This window comes from Pelophylax lessonae, assembly GCF_965119305.1.
Source record: "Pelophylax lessonae genome assembly, chromosome: 1".
In the NCBI taxonomy this organism is placed as follows: domain Eukaryota; kingdom Metazoa; phylum Chordata; class Amphibia; order Anura; family Ranidae; genus Pelophylax; species Pelophylax lessonae.
In genome coordinates, this window is record NC_138768.1 from 443,268,109 (window position 1) to 443,275,377 (window position 7,269).

The following is a 7,269-nucleotide window of genomic DNA, read 5'->3' on the forward strand; positions in this document are numbered from 1 at the left end:
TATTTAAAGTCAGCAGTTACAGTATTTGTAGCTGTTGACTTTTATTTTTTTTTCTTGACAGGTTGGAACTCCTCTCTAAGCTGTTACAAAAAAAAACTACCAACGCTTTCAAGAGGTGTGGGTAAAATGTTGCTATACTGCTGCCTCCTGGGATAGTTGGGCACTCAAAATCACATGAGAATGCACCCCAACCCATTTCAGAGGTGTATTGTTATGGTATTTTGTGAACACAGTTATCCTAGGAGGCACCATTGAGGCACAGTTATGTTTTTTGGAAGCTCGGGCCAAGGTAAGTATTTTTTTTCTTTTTATCTTTAACTTTTTATTAAAGCGTATAAAAGCAACATCAAATATATAAAATGAGGGCTCAATAGAGAAAGAAAAAGAAGAAAAAATAAAAAGATGGGCTTGTCGGCGAAGTAGCCAATACTGTGTAAAAAAATAGGGTTAAGGAAGGTTTGGAGGCCAAATAAAAGAGTTCTAAGATAGTAAAGTTTAAAACTATAAACCATTCATGAAAGATATCCAAGGGAATCAAATTTCCTGAAAATGAGAGTACCAGTCATGTAGCTGTGCTAGTTCTTCCATTCTCATGAGATTTTTCAGTTCAGATATCCATTCTATTATAAAGGGTACATGCTGGGCCAAAGTCTCTAAATTACTGCCCTGGCAGCCATCAGAAATAAACATAAAATCCGTTTCTTGAGGTGCGCATGCACGGGAGCTCCGAGATGGCGGCTTAGTCCCGGAGCTCCACACCTCTCCGGACAGCGTCGGCCCCTACTTCGGCACATTGCGCTCGGTCACCCCGCCACTTACACCACCGCCGCTGCTAACATCAGCGATCCGGCCCTGCATGTCTGCGGAACCCCGCAGGGAGGTCTCCTGCCGGCTGATATTTGATTCACCACAGGGGGATCCGGACAAGATGGCGGCCGCCTCCTCTCTTCCCATCCGCAGTGATCAGGAGGTAGGGGACACATCCACTGTACTTTTTGCTATCCGACCAGCCACCCCAGAGCCCTGGCCTTCCCCAGCAACCCTCACTAGTCTCCCACAAGCACAGCTCCTCTCACCAGCCTCCACTGCATCCCTGCTGAGCAGAGCCATGGAGCAATCCCCTGGTTAGCCTGGCACGGTATCACCTGAGGCCCTGGCTCTACAGCATCAGCTAGGCCTCCACTCTCAGAGCCACTTCCCTGACATTTCCATGCTCATGAATAGATTTTCTGAGATGCTGGCTACTGGACTGGCTCATAATGCCGCACAGATCACAGGATCTATCAAAGCTGATCTACAAAATTTAGGCTCCAGGATTGAGGCCATAGAGAATACTTTCAACCATGCCATGACAAGAAGCAATCAAAATACTGCTTGTATCCAGACTCTTCAGGAACAATTGGACACTGCTTTATCCAAATTGGATGATTTGGAGAACAGGAGTCGCCGTCTAAATTTCAGAATAAGGGGGATCCCTGAGTCTGTCAAAGATATTCCCGATACCGTTAAAACATTTATCAAAGACGTTCTCCCAGATATTCCGGACCACCGCCTGGAGCTTGACAGAGCGCACAGAGCACTCCAATTGCCCCGTAAGGACGGTCTTCCCAGGAAGGTAATCGTTAAAACCCATTACTATGGGGTTAAAGAGGAGCTCATGAGGAAGAGCCGGGACAAGGAAAACCTCTCCATCCAGGGTCACAAGATGCAACTTTTTGCAGACCTGTCTCCTATGACCATTCAGCGTCGCAGAGCCCTGAAACCGCTGTTGTCAATTCTCTGCTAAATCTTTGAAATATTGGTGGTCCTTTCCTTTCCGACTGAACTTTCTCTTCCAGAACAAAACCCACGACTTTTCGTCCCTTCAGGATGGGGAGCACCTGCTTCTTCAATTGGGACTCATTTCCAGAGATCCTTCCCCCTCCTCCTCTCACCCGACACGGGAATCCTCCAAGCGACCTCCGCCAATCAGTCCTTCATCGTCTGTTTGGAACAAGCAACAACATAAACGCCACCGTGATGTCAAGCCTCCCTGATGTTCCTGATTGATCCAGAATGTTACTCCAACCATCCTTAGTGGATTTGTCGCTCTCCGCTGGAATGAGTTGACCATTAACCCCCTTCCCCCCCCTTTTTTTTTTTTCTCATCTCCCCCTTTTTTCGCTGGACATTGTCTGTCGGAACTTTTATCTTGTGCTTGATTTTCTTTTGTGTATTACCATACAGTTTGGGGTACCGATTTATGTTTGTTACTCTTTTTCATATTGACCGGTCCCAAGTTATTGGGCTGTGATCGCATGTCTTGCCTTCACTTCTCCCTTTGATATAATACGGTAGCAGAGGCCTCCCCCTCCCCGTGTTCCTTTCCTTTCCCCGTTTCTCCCTTCCCCCTTCGTTTTCCCTCCCCTCCCCCCTTCCCCCCTTCCTTCTCCCTCCCTTCCCTTCTCCCTCCCCCTCCCCCTTTCTCCTCCCTCCCCTTTCCTCTTTATGCGCTTTTACTCTGCCTCAGGTCGGGGCGACCACCATTTTTGTTTTTTTTTCTTCTAATCGTCCGGGTAGGGGCTCCATGCCCGGAGAGGTTTTAGTGCGCACACCCCAGTAAGAGCTTGGAAAATCCTTTTTTTTTTCCTGGCCCCTACAGGACAGCACCCTATCTGGTATAGGGTGCCTTTACGATTTTGGTTAGGGGGCATGGGACTTATCCCCTGCCTCCCTAACACCATGCTAGGCTCTGTCCTGGCATGTTTTTTGCCTTTCTCTCCCATCCTTACTATCCCTTTTCCTTCTTTTCTATTTCTCCTTCTCTTTTTCAGCATCCCATGGTCTGATCCCATTATTCAATTGAGCTCTCTGTTCTTGTCGCAGCCTTCTAGACTCCAGTTTGAATCCACCGACTACTGTTCCACAGCTGTACACCGTGGCGCTCGAACCTCGCTCCTCCAATGACGGCAAACGTGAGTACCGATTTCTCTCTACAGGTGGCATCACACAATGTTCAGGGCCTCAATTCTCCAGTGAAAAGGCGAAAGGAATTCCGACATTACCATTCCCAGGGACTTGAGGTCCTCCTGCTTCAGGAAACCCATTTCCCGGAGTCATATAGGCCTAAATAAGTCCACCATAAATATCCAGTCTTTTTCCTGGCTAATGCACCCTCTAAACAGAAGGGAGTAGCAATTTTTTTTTCAAAAACTGTGGCTTTTTCACATACTCATACCATAGCGGACCCCCAGGGGAGGTACATTTTGGTAAAGGGTTACATTGGCGGTGTTTTATACACCTTTGTTTCCTTTTATGCTTCTAATAAGGGTCAGGCGGCCTTTTTTTCTAGGGTGCTCCCTCTTCTCTCCACCCATTTTGAAGGTAGACTCATTTTGGGAGGTGATTCCAATTTAGCTTTTGACCACGCTCTAGATAAATCTAAACGAGGACCTCAACGCTTGCGCAGACCCCCTAAGCAAAGCCTTCGAGTAGCCAAGCTTCTCCATTCCTTGGGTTTAGTGGACATCTGGCGAGAACTTAACCCCTCCGGCCAGGACTACACCCACTTCTCAGCTCCTCACAATACACTCGCCAGAATTGATCATATTTTTGTCCCTACCATGGACATCCCCTCGGCACTTTCATCAGTAATTAGAGACATACCCTGGTCTGACCATTCTTTAGTGTTCCTTAAACTCAAGAGCACACCCTTGCGTACTGGCCCGTCCCCATGGCGCCTGAACGAATCTCTTCTCCACGAACCGGTGTGGAAATCCACTATAGAAAAAATTATCCTAGAATATTTCGCCCTTAACGACTCACAAGACATAACTCCCTCCTCCCTTTGGGGAGCCCACAAGGGTGTCATCAGGGGCCATCTCATTCAATTGGGGGCTAAACTCAAGCGCGAACGACAGTTCGAAATTACTGAGCTGGAACGGGAATTTAAAAGGCTGAGTGGGGAGCATAAACGTGACCCGACCTTGACTTCTCTGGGCAAACTCGATGCGGTTAAGCTTTCCCTTAATTTGGCTCTAACCACCAAGGCAGCTAAGATTTTACAGTGGCAAAATGCACGCCTGCTGGCCACGCAGGATAAAATAGGACCTAGGCTTGCTTCTAAATTGACACCGAAATATAGGATTGTTTCTATGCCCAAAATTAAGGCTAGGTCCGGGGAACTCACGAGGAATCCTGCCTCGATTATGGCTACTTTCCAATCCTTTTATTCTACCCTGTATGCTGACCCTAAGCCTTCCCAGGAACATGATATTGAGTCCTTTCTGGGACGGGTCCCCCTTCCACAACTTAGCAAGAAAGCACGCTCCCTGCTAGAAGAACCTTTTTCCGAGCAGGAAATCCTAATTGCCATTGAAGCTCTACGCACCAATTCCGCCCCGGGTACCGATGGCTTCTCTAACATATATTATAAGACATATGCTGACACACTTGCCCCTTACCTGGCAAGATTCTTTAACTCCCTCAGAGGCACGAAACCTCTGCACCAATCCATGAATGCGGCTTTTATATCGGTCATCCCAAAACCGGGTAAGGATCACACAGACGTTAGTAATTACAGACCCATTTCCCTTATTAATAATGATCTCAAGCTCCTAACAAAAATTTTAGCTACTCGCCTCTCCAGCTTCATTCATTCTTATATTCACAAGGACCAGGTAGGCTTCATCCCAGGCAGACAAGGGACCGACCAAATTAGAAGAGTGATTGATGCGGCTACTCTCTTGCGTTCGGGCTGGGATGGAGCCCCTCCCCAAGAGGGCTTCCTACTATCCTTAGACCTACACAAGGCCTTTGACTCGCTCTCTTGGCCGTTTCTCTTCTCCACATTGGAGAGATGGGGTTTTGGCCCCTCCCTTTTGGCCATTCTCCGGGCCCTGTACTCCCACCCCTCAGCACGAGTTAAGATGCAAGGCCTTTATTCTGATTCCTTTTCCATCCACAGGGGTACACGGCAGGGGTGCCCTCTTTCACCCCTTATTTTTGCCATTGCCTTGGAATCCCTAGCTATTGCCATCCGTCACCATCCTGATATACGTGGCATACACTGCGGCAATACAGTGCATAAATGCGCTTTGTTCGCCGACGACCTTATGCTGTTTGACACGTCCCCCCTTATCTCGCTCCCCAACATCATATCACTCCTCCATAGCTTTGGGGCGGTCTCGGGACTGAGGGTGAATATGAGCAAATCCCTGGCTCTGAACGTCAACCTTCCACAATCCCTGGTCTCTCGCCTAAAAGAACATTTTCCTTTTTCCTGGCATTCCGACTCAATACCCTACCTGGGGGTGCATATCACTGCCTCGATTTCTGATCTGCATTCAGCCAATTTTCCACCACTTATTAATAAACTGAAAAAGGACCTAGAGGACTGGTCAAAATATAATATTTCTTGGCTGGGAAGAATCAACGCAGTCAATATGACCCTGCTTCCACGTCTCTTATATCTATTTCGCACTCTCCCTATTCCGCTAGTGAAGTCACAAGTTACATCCCTTCAATCACGCATTTTCAAATTTATTTGGGGCAGGAAGGGTCATAGGATCAACAAATCCACACTTTTTATGTCTCGTAAAAATGGGGGTCTCGTGGTACCGGACATTTGGAAGTATTACTTAGCTGCCCAACTGGCACAATTTTCTGTTATATATGTTAAAGGAGAAAAACCTGATTGGTATTACATGGAAAGACAGGCCATCCCTCTCCTTACGCTGGACTTCTTACTTTGGAGCCCTCCTGCCTCCCACCCCCCAATCCTGGCTCCTACTCTCTCCCATTCATTTGCTCTTTGTGACCTTATTCATAAGTCCAATAAGATTTCCTCCCCCTGGGGTCCTCTCAAACATATTTTTCATAACCCTGACTTCCTTCCTGGAACTAACATTGAGGCTTTTAAATGGTCCTCTTTCCTACTCACATTGTTTAACTAATCTGAAGATGCCGCCTGCGGAGCGATTTCGCTTCTCTCAGATCTCACACTTTTTGTGCACGCTTCAGAGGGGATCTTCGGGCCCCCTCACAGTAACCCCCTACGAGCAATGGTGCTCCAAAATTCAAGACATCAAGGGAGGGATTTCCCTCATTTATGCCTCTTTAATTTCTCCCGAAGATAAAACCTCCTACATGCTGAAATGGGAACAGGACCTGAATGTAGATTGGGACCTAGATGCTTGGCATACCTGTGCCGGAAGAGCCTTTCGTGGGATCCACATTGTGGGCCTCATGGAGGCTAAAGTTAAAATTTTGATGCGATGGTACATGGTTCCTTCTTGCTTGGCGACAATTTTCCCTAACTTGTCCCTGGTCTGCTTCAGAGGCTGTGATCTTCTGGGGAGCATTTTACACATTTTTTGGGAATGCCCAAAAATCCGTTCTTTTTGGAATCGGATGTTCCACACAATACGACGCGTTACGGGGGTTTCCCTTGAGCAATCACCTTTATATGCCCTCCTAGGTCATCATCCTCTCAGGGTCCCCAAGCACACCCGGATTCTCATTTCTTATATATTCCTAGGAGCTAAAATCACAATAGCTAAGCATTTGAAAACAGTCTACGGTCTCCTTCCTGGTTGCGAAGCGTAAAATTTCATGGATGATGACCCAAGAAAAGATGTACAGTATCTTGAATGATTCTAGGGCAATATTTGAGTCAGTCTGGGAACCCTGGGCGACATTTGTGAATGTAACACTCTAAGATGGGCTCAGTCGGAAGGACGCTTTTTTTCTTTGGGGTTTTCCCCTTTTCTTTCTGTTTTGATACCCATCTATGGGTTAGGTGGGGTCGGACCATGGGATTATTCTCCTCAACTCTCTCTCTATTCTCTCCCTTCCATCCCCTCCTTTTCTCCTTCCCCCTCTGATATCTCTCCTCTTTCTACTCTTCTTCTTCCTACCACTTGCTCTATCCTGTTCCACGTTTAAGTCTGTTTATGAGGCATATGTAGTACCTCGTACCATAATTACACTGGTAGTTATTGGCTAATACATGTTTTTTATTGGGGATTGACGGAAGTTTCCTTTCCTCCCTTCAGGTTTTCAGAGACAAAGGCAGTTTTCTCTCAGCTGTCTTTAGCCGCTTCTCTTTGGGGCACAGTATGAGCCCATTAGGGGTGCCCCGGGGCGATCGGCTCTCAATCTATCTTGGAATTCAGCCATACTGGGAGTTTTTTATTGATCAGCAGTTTTTCCAGCACTCGCTTGCCTTGTTTTCTTGCCAAGTCTATCTGTTCTTGTACTGTTCTGCACAAAAGTTCATGTGTAAGCAAG